Here is a 22,961-nt window from a genome sequence, read left to right as displayed (position 1 = left end):
TAGCTTCTGTCTGTATCTACCTATTTACAATGCCTCCCCACGGGACAGAGTTAGAGACACCAGGGTCGTTTTTTAACGTGGAGAAAAGGTACAAAAATAAAAATTGTCTCAATCGTGAAGGATTTCTCCTCCACTGAAAGAGAACGAGAAATGGAAGTGCAGCATCTGAAGAACAGATACTACACTTTGATCTTGGCCAAAGCTTCTGTCTGTATGTAGCGAGTATCAGCTGCTACAAGGCACTATAATTATTTTTACCGGTAAATCTGGAAGAAAGAGAGAGCCTGTTTCCTTCGTTTGACTATAGGTGGCGTTACTGTCTGTCCACCCAGTTACGGAAGCACAAAATCTATATAATGGCACTCTTGAAATAAAAATACATGTTTTTGTTATATTTTAATTTTAAACGTGTTTTTTTTTCTTGCAAACATATTTACGTTTTTTTTTTCTTGCAAACATATTTACGTTTTTATTTTTTTTGTTTTTGCAAACATATTTAAGTTTTCTTTTTCCAAACATTTACGTTTTGTTGCTTGTTTATTTTCAAACATTTACGGTTTTTTTTTGTGTTTTTACGTTTCTTTTTTTTTTCTTTTTCTTTTTTTTTTTTTGCAAGCATAAACTAAATGTTTTTGCTATATTTTTCTTCTAAACATATTTATGGGTACAACCGTTTTTCCGCGAGTATCTTTTACGCTCTTATAATAATAATAATAAAAAAAATCAACGTTTTTTCTTTTATCTTTTTTTATGTATGGACACTCCCTTTTTTTTTTAAATGTTGTTTGAAAAAAAAAAAAAAAAACTTAAATATGTTTGCAAAAAAAAAGAACACGTTTAAAATTAAAATATAAAACAAACATTTATTTTTATTTCAAGAGTGCCATTATATAGATTTTGTGCTCCCATAACTGGGTGGACAGACAGTAATGCCACCTATAGTTAAACGGAGGAAACAGGCTCTCTCTTTCCTCCAGATTACCTTTTTACCTTAGTCGGGATTATTATTACTATCAATTAATAATAGTTAATGTGGGGTATATGGTTAGAAAAAAAAAAAAAAACGTACCGGGCATATCTGCATTTGGGAAAGAAGAAGTAAAAGGTATTTATTTACACGAAGGGTATCTTGGGAAGGCAAGGACATGATGGGAGAAGCTATTTTTTCCTCTCGTCTCTTCCTTTTTTTATTTTCTAGATAGGAGGATATAAAAGCTGGGAAAAATTCCCTGGGGGTGGAAAAAAGAAAAGAGTCATGAACGTTTTCTCTTGAAAAGTATTTCGTGTTGCTGATGTTCAGATTGTGCAGTGTGACATTGGTGGCAATAGGCCAGGTGTGGTCGATTGGAGAAGAAGAGGGCAGAAACGTGCTGTTGTTGAGCGAGTCTCAGAACCGAATCCTGATTGTAACTTTAGAGTTAATAATTAACCAAAATTAGAAGCATGGCCGATGTTTTCCTATTAAAAATTGGAACCCTTGAGATGAAATGAACATTTAGATAATATAAAGGAAAATTTTTAAAAATCGAAAATACAAAATGAATTCATAATTTATTTTAATAAAATTTTATTAACCAACCAAAGTTTTCGTTTTCTCACGGAAGCAAGAAAAACAAAAATATCAACACAAAATAAAAGAGTATAAAACAAGGGAGACAAGTCTTGTGTTTTCGTTTCGTAATTTTATTTTCACAAAAAATATTCATTTTGTATCCTAAAATCAAGAACAGAAAATAACAAAAGGTCGTGTCCGCTTTCATAAATACACATTTGATTGTTTTAGTCACTATTCAGCAAATATTCAGCACCAACGTTCGACACACTGCTGTGTAAACTCTCAACTTCAAAATACGACTTACTGCTCACAAGATTGTTTCTTTCACGTCCAAATTTAAACTTCCCAGTTTCTTAAAACCTGTGCCTTTTTTATTCTTAACCAGAGCATCTCATTTGCATATCACGTGACAAATTTGACAAACTCGTAACCATATAAAGAGAAACGTGTCCATTATTTTTCATTCTTCTTCATTCTTTCTGGCTGCCCCAGAACAGGATTGTACTAATTTTTAACATCTTGTCTTTGGTAACATTTAAGACTACATATTCCAAGACCAAATAAGATGCTCTCATTAAAAATAAAAACAAGACTTTATTTTAAGTCAAAAAAATGTAAATCATTATAATAATAATCATTATAATAATATAGTTTTGTTAAAATTAAAAAAAAAATTTTTTTTAATTTTATTTAAAAAGCAGAAATGTGTATTAAGATAACTGAAAATTTTAATTTTAATTTTTCATTCATCTATCATAATCCACCCTCCTTGTGTCAAGGGACCAATAAATTCGTAAATAGTTTATTTTAATATAATTTTATTTGCCAAAGTTTTTATTTTCTCATGAAAGCAAGAAAAAAACAGAGAAGTATCACCATAAAATAAAAAAAATACAAGCCAAACAAAACTTGTGTTCGTTTCTTAATTTTATTTTTCTAACAAATATTCATTTTGTGTCCGAAAAGCAAGAACATGAAATAAAAACGTCGTTTGTGCTTTCATAAATACACATTTGTTTTATTTACCATTCATTAAAATAAAAAAAAACCCAGAAAACTTTATTTTAAGTCTAGAAAATGTAAATGATTATATTTTAAATATTTTTTTTAAGTTAAAAATATTTTTATTTAAAATATTAAGCACACAAGTGTTTTATGGTACAAACTTAAAAGATATTGAGTTAGTCCTCAATGGGGTCCATAATAGTTCAAATTATTAGTCATATAACAGTTTTCCACTTTAAAAACGGAAATGATTTTAATTGAATTAACTGAGAAATTTTAAATTCAATGTTTCATTCATAAATCGTAACAATTTTTATAATTGTTTTAAAATTAATCGATTATGCAAAATCAGATTTAGATTGATTTATGATTTACACATGATCAAAATCGATTCATATCATTAGTTAAAAATGAAATCTTATGTAGAAACAGATGGAACTTTTTTTCTTTCATGAATCAATGCCTCTTCCCTGTGCTATTTGGCCACATATTGACCAATCAGGGGCACGGCGCATTGATCCTTTCTATCCCTAAGGAAATCAGCCAGCATCCGGTTTGAAGAATAACAACTCATCCTTACTGAGGTGTTATTTCTACTGGTATTGACGATTGCACTGGGAATAACTACCGCGATAGCACCAGGTAGCCGGAGTCCAGCTTTTGACAAGGAACATATCACATTCTCCTTAATAAACCTTTCTTGTGTTACCTTTTATGAAGTTGTTGCATTCCTCATTCCTCGCTTGTATTGAATTATTTATTTTCTTAGGTTGTGCCCGAAAAGCATTCTAACCCTAAAACATGATAAAAATCGATGCATATTCTTTAATCAAAAAAGAAGACGAACTGTTGTGATGTGACTGGTACCATATGACTCTCAATCACCACAAGGTGCACAGAGTATGCAAAAGAGTGCATATTCCATAAACATAGCTGTGTAGGTAACACCTACTATTTGTGTATACGACGTCTTGTTCTTGTTCCATTTTTAATAAGGTAGTTACATTTTTCTCTCCTTATTGGTTTTATTTGTGTGAAATAACAGATTAGAGAATGAAGGATCCAAATTTATTACGAACTAGCAACAAATCTACAATATTGTATAAGAATTAAAAGAGAAAATATAAAGGATTTAAAACTCTATGATGGAATTTCTAAAAAAAAAAAAAATAATAAAAAAATGAAGCCACTACGAAGCGGAAAAGTTAGCAAAACATCTACTATATTTTAGAAGCCTTTAAGAATGTCTCAATAAATTTCTGTTCTGAAGAAAAGACGAATCACAATCTGTACACAAACAGTTTTAAACTACTTTATTTTCATGTCTCAATAAATTTGCTTTCTGACTAAAAGACAAATCAGAAACATTACATGAAACTGGTTTCTTTATATTTTTAAAAATGTTCTTTTCAATTTGTTCAAGCTGGAGACGGGCCTAACATTTACATGCTTTCTTATATATTCCAACCGAGAGATCATTTAAAGATTCTGACCATAAGTGAAATTGTTTGAATCGCTTTGTCACTTGGTTCACTGGGTTTATTTGCCAGATATTTTTTACAATTCTTTTTCATGAATCCAGTTGCTCCTATAATTACTGGAATAATAAAGGTCTTCCTAGTATTTCAGTGTCTGACATATGACACTGGTATTTATCTTTTCTCTCTCAGCTCTGTGTAACTCAGTATTATTGAGGACACTAACTTCTACAAAGTTGCTTTTTCCTCGTTGACCCATACCAAATTAATTTTTAGGACTCCCTTTTCTAGATGCACAGCTGTAGAGATTGCATCGCAATATTGGATGGAGTATGAGTTCTGTTTGACTATTAAATAGCAGCTACCTCCCAGCAGAACTTTACAGTCAGATATCAGGTGGCTCGTACTCTCTATTCGTGTGTGACAGAACCTGCACAGGCTGTCATTGCTGAGATCACTCATACTTGGCATACTGTTAATCGACCATTATTCAAATTTTGTCAATGGAAGTTTCTATATTTGTTTTTAAATTTTCTTCTTTTGAAAATTGTAACGCTGGGTGTGGGGCAGCCAAACCAGCTGCCAACATTGCCCTGCTTTTTTTTAAAAACAACCGAGAGCTCTTTTTATTATCCTCGTTGTTCCCTTAAGTGTAATTGTCTGAATCTCTTTTGCACTTGGTTCACCAGGAATATTAGGTAGGACTTCATGTTGTTCTTCATAAGCCCTTTGGCACCTATAATAATAGGTATGATTGATATCTCTCTAAGATTCCAGTTTCTTTTCATATCATACATGAGACCTTGATATTTTTTCTGTTTCTCTCTTTCAGCTCTGTTCAGACGACCATCATTAAAGACACTCACTTCAACTAAATTTCCCACTCTTTCTGACTTGTTCCATATAACTATGTCAGGTCTCACAGCATTTTCAAGGTAGGTGGCTGGAGGGATTACATGGTCATAATCTATAGTATATAAGTAATTTCCAACTGTTCTGTCTGTTTTATTTTACTTCAGCCAAAGTTCTCGGAGATCAAGGGGCCCACAACCTGGGGCTTACACTTGAATTCTATATGAGATACATAGATATTCGACATTCCATTAAAGTTCTTTATCTCTCAAACATTGAGTTAGTAAGGAAATTGAGAACATTAGTTTCCGCTCCCTAATTAACCATTTATATATATGTTGTAGTATATCTTTCATTTTGGTCTCTTGGTCTTACTGGATTCCAGGACAAGAATTTATCTAGTCTGGTGGAGTATCCAGCTTCGTGCTATTACTTGAGGTAACATCACTTGGAGAAGGTGCACCATTCCTCGAGAAAGCTCATGTGGGTTAGCCACAGTGAAGATATCTTATTTGGGCAGCGAATACTATGTGATTTTGAATCTTTGTCAGGGTTCACTTCTATGGAAAAAGTATCCTCATGCGAGGTTGTTCTGACATACCTCTGTACAAAGAGACCTTAGACACTCGACGACAGTGTCTAGTAGACATTCAAGTTCTTTCAAGTATGTATTCGCATATGTTTCACTAAATTTCCCTTTTGGCTAAATGAAGCATCACAGACATCACAAGAAAATGGCTTTTCTCCACTGTGTGTTCGCATATGCATGACTAAATTTCCATTCTCACTAAACGCAGCAGCACACACATTACACGAATATGGCTTTTCTCCAGTGTGTGTTCGCATATGTCTCAACAATTTTGATTTTTGAATAAAACTAGATCCACAAACATTACAAGAATATGGTTTTTCTCCACTGTGTGTCCGCATATGGAGAACTAAACCTCCTTTCTCACTAAAAGAAGCAGCACACACAGTACAAGAATATGGTTTTTCCCCACTGTGTGTTCGCATATGTCTTAACAATTTTGAATTTTGATTAAAACAAGATCCGCAAACTTTACAACAATGTGGCTTTTCTCCAGTGTGTGTTCGTATGTGTTCAACTAAATGTGATGACGTTCTAAAGCTTGAATCACACACATTACAAGAATATGGCTTTTCACCAGTGTGTACTCGCATATGATTAACTAAAACAATTTTCTGACTAAAAGAAGCAGTACAGATTGTACAAGAATATGGCTTTTCTCCAGTGTGTATTCGGCTATGTACAACTAATGTTGATTTCCGTGTAAAAGTGGATCCACATACTTCACACGAAAATGGCTTGTCTTCAGTGTTTTTCTGCATATCTGCTACATATATATCTTTATGCCTACTTAACTAAGGACGTTTTATACAATGTGTTTACAGGTTTTTCTTGCTAAAAGAAAAGCCACACTATATGAAACATAAGTATATATTCTTGGAATTTCTTGTGTTACAAGATCTCAGGACAAGAATTCAATTATCTCTGGTGGATTATCACATTTATTGATGTTACTATGTTTTTATATAGTGACAACTTTTTTCTCGTTAAAAGAAAAGCAAAACTATAGGAAAAATATAAGTATTCAAATATATTAAAGGCAACATAACGTGAGGAAATTGCATACTTCTTTGCATGCCTCAGTTGCTATATCGAAAGGATCTTTATTGGCATTTAAAACTATGTTAGTTTTAATATTTGATCAGGGTTGATTTGGAGAGGAAAATATTTTCAAGCCTAGTAAGAGACATTACACACTCAATAATAGTGTGATAGGCCCATAAATTCTTTCTCAAGTGTGTATTTACATATGATGAAACAAATTGCTTTGTGATTTAATCAAAAGTCAATAATGGGTGTAGTTTCATATGTGTAAAAATGTTGGATTATGTTGAACCAGAAAATCCACATATTTGTCACGAATATGGGTTGTTCCCACCCTTTTTTCTAAGCACATTACTAAACTTGACTAAAAATTAAAAAGTTCAAGACTTTGGCAAGGAGATTTCTTTTATGGATTTTTTGTATTAAGAAGTACTTGAAAATATTGAAGCAAACTTTTTTATAAAAATGATTTTCTTTTAACTATATTGACGGTTTAGCTGTTTAATACTTTAATATGATCAGAGATGAATTAGTTGTTCATGAAAATTTGCATGGAAAAGAATAGTATGAAAATATTAAAATTCTGCATGGAAATATGAGCATAACAGATGAAAATGTGCGTAGACAAGTTAAATTTTCTTTGTTCAAGAAAATGCATATATTGTACAAGAATATGATTGTTTTTCAGTACATATTATCTCTATGAAATCAACCGATTGCTGTTTGGGTGTTTTTTATGGCATCTAATCCTGTTAGGTTATTTAATGCTTAATACAATTATTTTGCATTAAGATTTTTATGCTTCAAGTTTTTTATATCATCAAATATTTATTCAAAGAGTTCAATTCGGTTTGCTTGTATCGTTTTATGGCATATCAACCCTTTTCAGATTATTTACTGCCAAAAGTCATTATTTTGGAAAAATAATTATGCTTCAAGTTTGTTATACCTTTAAATGTGTGTGCGTGTGCAGGTTTCAATAAATCTCCTTTCGGACTGTATATGAACAATTTATTTGCTTTTTACATGAAAATGTTTTTTCTTTGACTATGCAGAACATAATCGAGTCTTGCAAGGGGGAAAAAAAGAAATACACACCAACTGTTGTTTGGGCAGTCGTGTTTTGATCCTGGTAATTCCTTATCTAGCTGCACTGATGAGCTATGATACAGTGAAATAGTACTGTATGAGGATGGCTATATATATATATATATATATATATATATATATATATATATATATATATATATATAGTGCGTTTTAAGTCTGGAAATTAGTTTCTACAGAAAGCCTGATAGCACCAGTTGACCAAGTGAAAGCGATCACACTTGTCAGTATAATAATTATTGAAGTAGTGTTTTAATCTTTTTGTGGTAATCTCATAATATTGGCGGTTGCTATTATATTCAAAATATTTCCCTCATTGTAATCTTTGGCATTTTTCCATCTTTTTTATCAGAAAAATGATGATCCATTAAAATACCCCACGAACGAGTATTTGTCAGTCAGGAACATCTGTAAAAACAAATACAATTTCATTGTTTAGAGTCACTGTCACATATAAGCATTTAATAAGCATTTAATATAATAATTCTTCAGTTAATCTCACCACCAATATACAAAGTAGTAACGTTTTTAGGTTTAATGTTTCTGATACAATGTGAATAAATCACAAGAACAACATGCACATAACACATGTGAGAAAAACACAAACAAAGAGAAAGAACAATTAACATATCAATTTTCAGAATTAAATAAAGTCACAATAGCAGGAATAGATTAACAATAATTCTCAAGTAAATGAATGATCTATAAAGGAGAAGTGTTGCATCCCGTAAAGACCACATGCTCCATTGTCTAGAGTGTTTTAAGTCTTACGATGGAAAGTATAAACACTTCTCCAAAATCAAAACTCTGAAGACAGCTTGTCGTTAATCAACAGGTTTATTGAAAATGAAGAAGGTAAAAACTGAAAACAGAAAGAAAGAATAAAATAGAATAAGTATGAAGCTTGGTGGGGAAGGGGCGAGCAGAAAATGCTTAAAAATATGTTGCAATTGAATAAGTCCAAAATACTAACAAAATAGAAAGTAAGAAATTAATCAAAGTCTCAATGTGGAAACGAAATGAAGGAAAAAAACTTACAGCAAAGGTCTGACGTTGAGGAGAGGAAGGTGGAGGTGGTAACAACTAAACCCTCGTGGCCGTCAACCGAGGGAAAGGGAAAAAAACAAGCCCTGGTGTTAGTGGTGAAGGGCCACAAACTGTCCCCTACAAAGAAAAGGAAAGACAAGGGGCAATGAAAGAAAGACTGTGAGTCACTACAAGAAGACATGCACTTGACAGAAGAAAATATTAACAGTAGAAGAAACACGGTAAGAATAGCATGCCACAGAATAAAATTATTTACTATAAATTATTATTATTTTCTATGAATTATTATTATTAAAATTATTTTATGTAAATTATTATTAAAACTATTTTCCATAAATTATTATGAGGAAAACTATTTTATGTAAATTATTATTATTAACACTATTTTCTATACATTATTATTATTAAAATTATTTTATGTAAATTATTATTATTAAAATTATTTTCTATAAATTATTATTAAAATTATTTTCTATAAATTATTATTATTAAAATTATTTTATGTAAAGTATTATTATTAAAATTATTTTCTATAAATTATTATTATTAAAACTATTTCATGTAAAGTATTATTATAAAAATTATTTACTATAACTTATCATTAAAATTAATTTCTATAACTTATTATAATTAAAATTATTTTATGTAAATTATTATTATTAAAATTATTTTATGTAAATTATTATTATTAAAATTATTTTATGTAAATTATTATTATTAAAATTATTTTATGTAAATTATTATTATTAAAACTATTTTCTATAAATTATCATTATTAAAATTATTTTCTGTAAATTATTATTATTAAAACTATTTTCTATAAATTATTATTATTAAATTAAAATAATCTTCTATAAATTATTATTTTTAAAATAATCTTCTATAAATTATTATTTTTTTAATTATTTTATATAAATTATTATAATTAAAATTATTTTCTGTAAATTATTATTATTAAAACTATTTTCTGTAAATTATTATTATTTAAAATATTTTCTGTAAATTATTATTTAAACTATTTTCTGTAAATTATTATTATTTATACTATTTTCTGTAAATTATAATTATTTAAACTATTTTCTATTAATTATTATTATTAAAATTATTATCTATAAATTATTATTATTAAAAGTATTTTCTATAAATTATTATTATTAAAAGTATTTTCTATACATTATTATTATTCAAATTATTTTCTATAAATTATTATTATTCAAATTATTTTCTATAAATTATTATTAAAATTATTTCCTATAAATTATTATTATTAAAATTATTTCCTATAAATTTTTATTATTAAAATTATTTTCTATAAATTATTATTATTAAAATTATTTTCTAAAAATTATTATTATTAAAATAATTTTCTATAAATTATTATTATTGAAAGTATTTTCTATAAATTTTTATTCAAATTATTTTCTATAAATTATTATTCAAATTATTTTCTATGAATTATTATTATTAAAATTATCTTCTAAAAATTATTATTTTTAACATTTTCTATAAATTATTATTATAAAAATTATTTTCTATAAAGTATTATTATTAAAATTATTTTCTGTAAATTATTATTTTTAATATTATTTTCTATAAATTATTATTTTTAAAAAAAATTTTCTGTAAATTATTATTAATAAAACTATTTTCTGTTAATTATTATTATTATAAAAACTATTTTCTGTAAATTATTATTATTAAAACTATTTTCTGTAAATTATTATTATTAAAACTATTTTCTGTAAATTATTATTATTAAAACTATTTTCTGTAAATTATTAATATTAAAACTATTTATAGTGAAGTATTATTATTAAAATTATTTTTTGTAAATTATTATTATTAAAATTATTTTCTATAAATTATTATTATTAAAATCATTTTCTATAAATTGTTATTATTAAAATTATTTTCTATAAATTATTATTAAAATTATTTTCTATAAATTATTATTATTAAAATTATTTTCTATAAATTTTTATTATTAAAATTATTTTCTATAAATTATTATTATTAAAATTATTTTCTGTAAATTATTATCAAAATTATTTCCTATAAATTTTTAATATCAAAATTATTTTCTATAAATAATTATTATTAAAGTTATTTTCTATAACTCATTAATATTAAGACTATTTTCTATAAATTATTATTATTAAGATTATTTTATATAAATTATTATCATTATAATTATTTTCTATAAATTATTATTATTAAAACTATTTTACTGTAAATTATTATTTAAACTATAATCTGTAAATTATTTTCATTTAAACTATTTTCTGAAAATTATTATTATTTAAACTATTTTCTGTAAATAATTATTATTTAAAATATTTTCTATAAATTATTATTATTAAAATTATTTTCTATAAATTTTTATTATTAAAATTATTTTCTATAAATTATTATTATGAAAATTATTTTCTATAAATTATTATTATTAAAAGTATTTTCTATAAATTATTATTATTAAAAGTATTTTCTATAAATTATTATTATTAAAAGTATTTTCTATAAATTATTATTGCTATTCAAATTATTTTCTATAAATTATTATTATTAAAATTATTTTCTATAAATTATTATTATAAAAATTATTTCCTATAAATTATTATTAAAATTATTTTCTATAAATTATTATTATTAAAAGTATTTTCTATAAATTATTATTCAAATTATTTCCTATAAATTATTATTCAAATTATTTTCTATAAATTATTATTCAAATTATTTTCTATGAATTATTATTATTAAAATTATCTTCTATAAACTATTATTTTAAAAATTGTTTTCTATAAATTATTATTTTTAAAATTATTTTCTATAAATTATTATTAAAAGTATTTCCTATAAATTATTATTAAAAGTATTTCCTATAAATTATTATTAAAATTATTTCCTATAAATTATTATTAAAATTATTTCCTATAAATTATTATTACTAAAATTATTTTCTATAAATTATTATTATTAAAACTATTTTCTATAAATTATTATTATTAAAACTATTTTCTATAAATTATTATTATTAAAATTATTTTCTATATATTATTATTTTTAAAATTGTTTTCTATAAATTATTATTTTAAAAATTGTTTTCTATACATTATTATTATTATTAAAATTATTTTCTATAAATTATTATTATTAAAATTATTTTCTATAAATTATTATTATTATTCAAATAATTTTCTATAAATTATTATTATTAAAATTATTTTCTATAAATTATTTTTATTAAAATTATTTTCTATAAATTATTATTATTAAAATTATTTTCTATAAATTATTATTATTAAAATTATTTTCTATGAATTATTATTTTAAAAATTATTTTCTAAAATTATTATTTTTAAAATTATTTTCTATGAATTATTATTATTAAAATTATTTTCTATGAATTATTATTTTTAAAATTATTTTCTAAAATTATTATTTTTAAACTTATTTTCTATAAATTATTATTAAAATTGTTTTCTATAAATTATTATTTTTAAAATTATTTTGTATAAATTATTATTTTTAAAATTATTTTCTATGAATTACTATTTTTAAAATTATTTTCCATTAAATTATTTTCTATAAATTATTATTAAAATTATTTTCTATAAATTATTATTATTAAAACTATTTTCTATAACTTATTATTATTAAAACTATTTTCTGTAACTTATTATTATTAACATTTTCTATAAATTATTATTATTATTAAAACTATTTTCTGTAAACACTGAAATTTTCCTTAAAATTAAGTATTTATCTTTATTGTGTGTGCATGTGTCATATGTAAACATTAGGAACAACCAACGATTGGGGGGAAAAAGCCAAGTTAAAATCTATTAAAATCTATTAAAATACATTACTCTTGAGCACTTTTTTCCAGAAAGGTGAAAGCCTGAAATTTATCATCGGAAAAGCAGAATAATATAAAAGTTTTTCAACTAGTTTTAATAGAATTTCAAATTTTCGAAAAAAAAACCCAACCCAAAACAACACCATTAACCATGATTGGTAACACATTTAAATATTTAAAAACAAAAGGCTTTTTCTATCAATTAAAGTTTTTATATTTTGCTGAAATAAGATTTAGGATGTTTTGCTCTGAGAATATGCAAAAATATTAAAATATAAGTTGTGGAGAAAATAGGAACAACTTACATTTCAAATAACCTTGTGGCTGTCTTTTCTGCGGGTTGGGACAAAAAGAGATCCAAGATGGCGCCCGTGAGGTTTTAGTACACATGGTCTTGGGTGGTCTTGGACGATTTTGCAAAGTCGCGCTACATGCATGCAAATGAGGTGTGCTGGGCTTCATAAAGCAGATCTCTTGGAGGAGATGAGCAGGATTTTTTTTGGGGGGGGCACATTGCTTTGCATTGTAGTGCAGTGTTGCTTTGCAGCAGACATTTTGAAACACATTGGCATGTTGAGGAATGCAGAAGAGAGAAAGAAATGTATCACTTCGGATACACCCCTTACAACAAGGTATTCCAGCATGTCAGTGGGATTTGGCCCCAAGTTAATTCCTCTGTTCAATGGTAGTAGTGCTGAGCAGTCAGTGCAGGCATGGATGGAAAAGGCAGAATTGATATGCTAGCTCAGCGGTATGAAGCGTCTGGAATGCGTGGTCCCAATGTGCCTTGCTAAATGATGAAAAGAAGGCGGACTTTGCATGCATAAAAAAATAATTGTCACATGGAAGGAGTTCATGGCATTTAAGTTAAATCCCGGGTAGACGATTGATGTTTATCTAGCAGAATTGAAGAATCTTGTGGTCCTATTCAGATGAATATCGGACAAAGGCCTGTTGTGCGCATTTGTTGCAGGATTACCCGATAATGGAAGATTTGCTCCGAGCCTCGCCCCAGGTAGAGATGATGGACATCTTGGAGGTGTTGGCATGGGCACAGGCAATACTAAAAAGAGCCCAGGTACTGTAGAATAAGCGGCAGCTGTTCAGCGATCACAGGGTGGATTGCAGGACCTGGGCGCAGTTACAACCTGCAACAAGTGTGGAAGGCCAAACCATTTGGTCCGTGATTGTCTTTCGTCACATTTACTGACTTGGAGGCTTAACAGGCCTCAGTGCTACAAATGTAAAACCAGAAACACCTAGCCTTCTCCTGTCTAAGAAATGGGGAGGAAGCTATAGGACTAGTCTTCATCCAAATCATCACTGCCCGCAGTGAGCATGCGCATTAATGGACATGAGTGGCTCACACTTGTAGATACTAGGTGCACCTAGACTATTGTATGCAAGGCATGTTGCCACACTTGAAACAAGGAGAGAATTCCGGTGCTAACCATAGGTGGAGGCTCACTGACCTCTTGCGGGGTGAGCATCAGCCAGGCAAGCATCGGCAATGGGCCTGCAGCAGCCATGTAAGCTCTGGTTGTTGACGGGGAGCTTCTCGGGTATGACCTACTTCTGGGGATGGACTTAATTACACAGCTGGGTGAAACAACTGTGGATGGCACTGCCAAAATAAAGTGCTCCAGACATGAGAAACGCATTTGTACGACGATTACCCTCAACGAGCCTGACTTTTATGACGAGTACAACAGGGACACCAATGCATGGACGGCATCTTGGAAATGGTTGGGCAATCAGCCACCAATATCATTGCGGAACTGATTGTCAGAGTTACTCTCTTCAACTTGGCTCAGGGGGCAGTATGAAGAAGAACTGCAGATGTGGATCAACAACAGCTGGCTGCTTCCATATCTGGAGGATGAGCTCAGGTCCTCACATGGGCTGATTCCCCTGATGGCTGTCTTACAAGAGAGCAAACAGAATGTCCGATCAGTTATGGACTACCATGAGCTTAATGAATGACCTATACGCAGCAGCAGGGACTGATTTTTGTGCACTCAAATTAGGGAGGTGGAAGCAGCAGAGGTTGGACGTAGCAATTTTGGAACTGCGCAGGGCTTACTTGCAGATACACGTTGATAAAGCACTGTGGCCATTTAATACTAGGGAAATTAAGGGAAGCTGCCATTGTCTAACTATGCTGGCGTTTGGTCTCAAAGTTGCACCAGGCATAATGACAGCAATTATGCACACCATCAAGCAACAGGCTGAGGCTCTACAACAGGCAACATCGTCATACATAAATGTCATTGTAAATGAGAGCCTTGTATCTGAACTTGATGCCACATTGGAGGGAGTTAACTTGTGCTTCAGTGGCAAGCTAGGATACTACATCATATTATCACGGACTCTGCGTACACTAATCAATGGATAACAGATGCATTGTCTAGAAAAGCATCGCTGACCAAATAGGCAGAGAATGAGATGTTAATACGAAGGCAGCTCGCCAACCTGGTCAGGACTATCAAAGCGTATGACCCGACCACAGACATACTGTTGATCAGGTCTGTGATCAACAAAGCACATGCACTGACATGAGTACCTCAATGGTGGCTGATACTCGGAGAGGTTCCAAAAATCTGCAATGACCAAGTGCAGCCGTCACATGTAATGTGGATGTAGATCATATCATGGAGATTTATCAGCAGTGCAGGCACCCTGGGATCAAGTGGGCCCTATATTTTGCCAAGATGATTGACCCAGAAGTAGGAAAGATAGATGTCAGCTCTGATACAGTGGAAGAGAAGGCAGTTGGGAATGAGTGGCACGTCGCATAGAGTGGACATGGATATCACACATTACGGTGGCAATCACTTCCTGACCCTCATTGATTGTGGACCTACGCATTTCACAGTCTGGAGACAATAGGACTCCTTCTACATTATCTGCCAGCTGTCATCTGTGTTCTTTAAAAGAGGCATGCCCAGAGAGGTGCTGACAGAAAATGACCCAGCCTGCTGCAGCCATCCGGTCAGGCAGTTCCTAGAGAAGTGGGAAGTGCTGCTGCGACTGTAATGTGCTTATGTGCCATCTGGCACTGAGAGAAGCCATTGCAGCAGCAAAAGAATTGCAGCCAGGAAGCAGGGCACCATCTCGAAAGTCATATACTGGTACATCATGTCAAAGCATGGCGTCTCTCTAGAAACAGCGCCTACAAACGCGATTTTTCAATACTGGATCAAGGAAAAAGGAATCTACCCCAACAGAGCAACAAGGAAGAGCGGAGGTCATATGCCAAAGAGGATCCCATTAGAAATCAGTGGAACCAAGTGACCGACGTGGTGAGTAAGCAGTCCGTACTAGTTGATGGTGTACCCTATTATGTTAGGGACCTGCAGCCGGAGACAGTTACAACTGCCACTGGCGACGGGAGTGACTCTGGGTCTGAGGTCAGTGGACCATCAATCTGATTTGCACCAGCCTGCTCAAGCAGTGATTCAGATGTCAGTAAACTCCCAGGAGATGCAGTGTTCCTCGACTATCAGACTGTGGATGAGAACGCATACAACAACGAGGTCTTCACCTTCTCCCTTTGGAGAAATACTCAGCAGAGGCGATCGCCACCTCCCTGCCATCTCTGTGATCATGATATCAGGGGGAAAGTGTGGGAAAAATAGGAAAGGCCTATCTTTTAAATGCCCTTGTGTCTGTCTTTCTTGTTGGTTGGGACAAAAAGAGATCCAAGATGGCGTCATTAAGGTTTTAAGAAACAGTCTGGGATGCTCTACACAGATGCAAAACAGGTGTGCCGGGCTCCATAAAGCAAGTTGCTTGGAGAAGTTGGGAAGGATTTCTTTTTTTTGACACATTGCTTTGAATTGTACTGGTGTGTTGCAGCAGACATTTTGAAACACATTGGCAGACTGAGGCATATGGAAGAGAAACATATCACTTCAGATACATCGCTTACAACATAAGGAGGTAATGCTTGGGAAACTGTGCACTCGGCCTCTTCCCCCCACTCCCCCCACAAAAGCGGTTCCATTCTCTTCCTCCCCCCACCCCACTAAGTAAATATAAAGTGTGCATCTTTTTTTAATAGGAGGTAATGCTTGGGAAACTGTGCACTCGGCCTCTTCCCCCCACCCTCCCCCCACAAAAGCGGTTCCACCCCTCCCCTGAATGTCAAATAATTCCATCTTTTATCTCAATATATATATATATATATGTTGCATGGTGAAATTAAAAAATCCAAAATTTATCATTACTTTTTAAAAAAAACGTGGTAGCATTTACACGACAAAATAAATTCATTTAGTCCTAATGTTTGTTTTGACTATTAAATGAAGAATAAGGTTTTTATTTTTTACATAAAACAACATGTTGCCTACATAACCCCCGACTAGTCAGTACATGATTGGTTCATTTCCAACGATTTGATTGGCTGTCAAAATCCAACTTTGACCTATCAGAAATGACTATTTGCTATGTTTATGTTAAAATAAAGAGGAGCCCAGCTGATTCAAGGAGACTGGCTCGATAGCGCCCAGCATATGCCACATGAATCCCTGTCAGTTGAGAACCCAACTTCAAACCCAAGGAGAGCAACCAACTTTAACCTTGGCCAATTTGGCCATGGGTCTCGACTAAAACCAAGATATGAGAAGTATTACAATTTCACCAGTCTACCACCGACTAATACTGACTTCTACACCAGACCACTGGACAAATCCTCAGGCTAAGGATCAACAAATACATCAAAGGCACTACTACGTACATAAGGAGATGTGACAGCTTGTCAGAGAGATGAGACGGCTGCAGACAAAGACGATATCACTAACTGGCAGACAACAAATCTGTATCATGTTAGGATCTACAATGCCTAAACGTGAGAGGAACAACATTTCACAAACAAGTAGATGACAAATCTGCTAAGTTGCTCCCTTAAGGTTTCCCATTGAAAAACAGGCTCTTATTCTCCGAGATTGTTATCAAAACTACCTAGCACAAAGAATAATACATATTGACATATTTCATAAACAGTAGACAACTAATCTGCTGTGTTGCTCACCTTAAAAATTTTTTAAAAGAAAGAAAAGAAAAAGGAAACAAACCCTTATTCTTCGATGTTATCAAAAACAACGCCACAAATAACAAATATTGACATGTTTTCTCAACAAAGAAAGACACAAATCGCCGATAAAGACTATGCTGAAATGAATAACCTAAAATAGCAGGGTTAAACTATAACTATAGTAACTGAAGAACATTTTATTTTATTTTGTTTTTCTTAAGTTAGGTCTTGTGTAATGCGAAGTGGCCAAGAAGTGGTGATTAAATTTATATGGGAAAATGATCCCCCCACTCTAAAATGTTATTTATTTATTTTTAAAATTTGTACTTCATATTATTCATAAAGTGCTTTTAAACATATTAGGCAAAAAAAAGTAGATATTCATTTTTTTAGGGGTTAATCAATGTTGGGGCAGCTCATAAAAATTGACCAAAGAATAAAAATGCTGCGATGCCTTGTTACATATATACTTCTTCGATAAACCATATAAAATTGGTTTTGCCCCAATTTTTTAATGCATAATTTGTAAAAGACTTCCATTAGAATCTGTTAGGTCTTAAAATTAGACTTGGGTGCAATTCTGGAGAAAAGGGAAGTAACAATTGTTTGAATTCACAGAACAACTGTTTTTAGGCTTTTTATGGTCTTCTGTAAATAAAGTAATATCACACAACATCAAATTGCTAAAAGAAATTATGGTACTAGTGCAATTATTGATCCGTGCTGAAATAATAACGTTATTATTTAAAAGGCCATTCTTAACATGGGGAGAGGAATATGTTTTGTACCTATTCTGTACTTTAACCTTACAATTGAATAAAAAACGTCATAAAACTTTAATTACACTTGGAAATATGATTAAAAAAAATAGCGCGGATCAGTAAGTGCACTAGCACCGAAATTATCTTATTCTTAGCAAAATGCGCAGTTATATATCGATTTTTTTTGTATCGATTCTTCAAAGCATTTCCTATATAATAGTATAATAGTAATAATGGGCTCACTAAAAGGAAATAATTTATTTTTCAAATAAAGAAGAAGGTTGTATATCGAGATATAATTTGTGGGCACAAATATGCTTAAAATAATCAGCCGAAAATGAACAAAGTATTGTGGGAAAGGTGAAGATTGTAGATAAAAAAAAACTATGCATGTATCGTAGACACCACCTAAAATGGCCGAAAAATCAATTTTTTGTTGTTTTTTAAAACGAAATTACATTTATTAAAATCCATTATTTCTGAGTAACTTTTTTTTTCCAGAAAGATAAAACCCTAAATTTTATCATATAGAGAACAGAATAATCTAAAACTTTTTCTATTATTTTTAATTAAATTTTCAATGTTAAATTTTCCCAAAAAGTTAACAATTGACATTTTTTGTCTTGCACAAAAAACGTATATAAATAGTTAAACAAAAAAAAAAGAAGGTTTTTGAAATAATTAATTTATTTATTTGTTGTCTAAATAAGATTTAGGGTGATTTTCTATGAGAATATGCAAAAATATTATAATATAAGTACCTGGATTTCAAATAATTCCACTTATTCATATAGGCAACCAGTTACTTCGCATCGATTTAGACAATGTTTACATTTGTACTTGATAAAAAGCAAACTATGGAAGACCAAACAGGCCAAAAAAAATTTATTTTTCAGTGACGAAAATTTCAATGTATTATTAGCTGAGGCTGGCCAGTACCAGTTGGGTGACCATTTGTATGAGTTTGGTTTTTAATGTGTATGGGGGCCAGGCTCCCCAAAATGGGGGGGGGCAATTTAAAGCAGAATAAAAAAATTATTTCAGCGTGTTTGGTCCACAGTAGTCGAAAGGCAGCAAATGTTTTCAAACGGAATAAAAAAAATGATGATATTTTTAACACAAAGGGCACAATATTTATCGAATTTTTTTTGTATTGATTCTTCAAAGCATGCCCTGTTTAATAATGGTCATGCATTATTCGGCTCGCTAAAAAAAAATTGTTAATTTATTTATCAAAAATTTTAAAATGGCTTTTTTCGTATAAATATTTTTAAAATTTGTTTTTTCTTGTTTTGCTTAACTTAAATTAATTATTTTACTTAACATATTCACCGAATTTCACACTTCAAAACTCAAAAGCGGGATAATTAAACACAATCGAAGTTCTGATATTCATACGTCAAAATAAGGTATGCAAACAAGTTTTTTTTTAATCTATAATCCTGTCCCTTACAACAAGACAATATGTTGTGTTCAGTTTTAGATGATTATTTTAAGCATACTTGGAACCCTCTCAAAACAAGGGGGTGGGGTTGTAAGCAAAAAAAAAATATATATATATATATATATATATATATATATATATATATATATATATATATATATATATATATATATCGTTTATGAAAAATAAGTACACTGTTATAAAGTTCATTCTTCTCTTAATAATCGCTGAAAATTTCGTATTGATTGGATAGTTACCTGATTTTTGGTAGATTTTTAAAAAGACGGTCCGTCAAAAAGTACTTACCTGCCCCCCCCCCCCCCACCGTTTTGGCGGTGCCTAATGTATCGTATCAGATTTTAAGGTTGAAAATCCGACTTTTGAATGTGTTTAATTTTTCATCTTTTGTGTGTTGAAGTATGGAATTCGTTGAATTTGTTAATAATAATTATCATTTTTCAAATTAGTAAAAAAATTTTTTTCATTATTGCATCGAAAAACATTACTTTTAAATTTTTTAAAAATAAATTAATAATTTTATTTTAGTGAACCCAATATTGAAGGAGGTTGTAGGCAATACACACACACACACACACATATATATATATATATATATATATATATATATATATATATATATATCAATTATGAAAAAATAGGTACTATATTATAAAGTTCATACTTCATTTCGTATAGATTGGGTCATTACTTAAGTTACTAGATTTTTTGGGTTTGTATTACTGTACACATAGATACGAAAAAGTTGTCAAAAAACAAATATATAACAAATAAATGTTATCAAAAGCAAGATAAGTTACTTTTCTACCAAACTGGATATATTTTTGTGTTTTTATTCAATGTAACATGTTTATTCAGCTCGAAAAACATACAGTGTTTACCGATGTATTGGAAAATTCAAGATGGCGTCTGACTCCCTCTTTAACACGGTAAGTTTGGGAAAAGGTGTTATAAAATAAAAAACTGGATAAAATACTGTTAAAAACTCGCTCAATATATGTTACCGTGACATAAGTTGACATATATTCGGCGGGTTTTTAATAGTATTTTGTATAGTTTTTTATTTATAACACCTTTTCCCACACTTACCGTGTTAAAGAGAGAATAAGACGCCATCTTGAATTTTCCAATACATCGGTAAACACTGTATGTTTTTCGAGCTGAATAAACATGTTACATTGAATAAAAACACGAAAAATATATCCAGTTTGGTAGAAAAGTAACTTATCTTGCTTTTGATAATATTTATTTGTTATATATTTGTTTTTTGACAACTTTTTCGTATCTATGTGTGCAGTAATACAACCCCGCTTTTTTAAAGAGAAACTCCGTCAAAAAATACTTACTTCCCCCCTTCCGTTTTGGCCGTGCCAATTAAACATGAAATCATTTCTATGTCAAACTCAAACTGAAATATACTGGACGCGCCCCAGCCCCAGTAGTAAAAAAAGGACATCTGAAAACAATTAAATTCAAGTAATACTTACTTTTTGTTTCGCAATCAGCTTTTAACAAAGAAACGATTATAAGATGAGTTGATTAAAACGAGACAATACGGAAAAGCAACTTCGCAGAAAATTTAAATAACTATTTTCATTTATTATAATTTCAAGTTCTGTTTTTTTTTTTTTTTTTTTTTTTTTTTATATAATTATAAATTCTGTTAAATCAAAATAATGATTTTACTGTTAAAAATTTATTTATGATAAGAAGAAAGCCCCTTTTTTATGTTAAAAAAAAATCCTACCAATTTGAATATGAGTGGAGATTAAAAAATCAAACAAGATTTTGGGTGAGAAAATGATTTCAAATTGAATGAGAAGAACGACTATACAAGAAGTTAAATATTGCATCAGTTAATGTTAAATATTGTTTTTAATCGAATTTATTTAAAAATGTTGTATTCCAAGGTCAATGTTGATAAGCTCTAAATAGAAATTAAATTATTCGTTTGTTTTGATTTACTTCCGGGAGTAAAGTAAAGTGGGGAGAGAACAAAAATGAAATCAACCAGAAGAACGGCCGACTCAAAGTCTGCAGTAAACTGTGTTCTTCAGTCAGATTTTTAAATTTTTTTTTATTGCATTTTCACCCCAAACAAGGCACATTGCCACTTTGTTGTAGGGGGTTACTATCAAGGATCATCAGGGGTACTGTGTAGTGAGTTGAGCAGCAAGTCTGCATGTCAGTACAGTCGGGGAAGCAGGGACCCGGAAGGGAATTCCAAAGTCTAGCTGTTCTGAGGAGGAAACTACTGGAGTAGAAGGCTCTCTTGTATCTAGGGATCTCTACTGTGAAGGGGTAGGATTTAGCTGCTTGTCGGGTTTGTCGGGGGTATTTACGTTGAGGGGACACAAGTGTTTGCAGTTCGTCAGAGCATTCACTGTTAAAGTACTTGTAGAAAAGGCAGAGGGATGCAACATTTCGTCGATGTGACAGAGGCTGAAGTTTAGCTGACAGTTCAGGACCTATCAGATTGGCGACTCTCTTTTGAACCTTGTCTAGGAGCGAGAGACTATTGGCAGATGCACCAGCCCAAATATGACAACAATACTCCATACATGGGTGAATGGTGGCTTTATAGAGGTATAGGATACTTTCAGGCGTTAATAGCTTTCTAGTGCGGTAGAGAGAACCCACCTTCTTCGCAGCGGTCCTGGCAATGTTCTCAATGTAATTGTTCCAACTCATGTTTCCTATGGACGTTAGGCCGAGGAGTTTTAAAGATGTACTTACAGATAAAGAGTCATTGGCCATTGCTATTAGCGGTAGGGAAGGTTTCTTGTAATTATTGAACAAAATAAGTTTAGTCTAGGCAGCATTGAAGGTTACCATCCATTTTTGTCCTCATTCCACTACGGATCAGAGATCTTCCTCTAGTGTTTCTGCCATTTCTTTAGATATGTGTTCATTTGTTTTCCTGCTGTGTCTGTTATAGAGCGTAGTGTCGTCAGCATACATACCCATCTCACAGACAATTTTGTCAGGGTGGTCATTTATGAATATTAAGAATAACAGAGGTCCAAGGATAGACCCCCGAGAAACTCCTGCATTTATATCATATTGTTTAGATGTACGACCGTCAAGGACAACCTGTGTTTTTCTCTTATCAAAGAAGGATCTAATTATGTTATGTCTTCTTCCAGTGATGCCGTATGATCTGATTTTCC

General features: G+C 30.7%; 1 long non-coding RNA gene across 1 annotated transcript; it reads right to left on the bottom strand.

Moving 5' to 3' along the window:
- Window positions 1-2,465: 2,465 nt before the first annotated feature.
- Window positions 2,466-21,346, bottom strand: LOC145269623 (uncharacterized). Its single transcript, XR_013865143.1, has 3 exons — window positions 21,279-21,346; window positions 8,669-8,794; window positions 2,466-8,038 (listed from the first exon to the last, which is right to left on the bottom strand). It is a non-coding gene; the product is annotated as an uncharacterized LOC145269623 (long non-coding RNA).
- Window positions 21,347-22,961: the final 1,615 nt, after the last annotated feature.

This window comes from Euprymna scolopes, chromosome 45, assembly GCF_053919585.1.
Source record: "Euprymna scolopes isolate OS-2025 chromosome 45, ASM5391958v1, whole genome shotgun sequence".
In the NCBI taxonomy this organism is placed as follows: domain Eukaryota; kingdom Metazoa; phylum Mollusca; class Cephalopoda; order Sepiida; family Sepiolidae; genus Euprymna; species Euprymna scolopes.
This window is presented reverse-complemented; position numbering and strand designations above follow the sequence as displayed.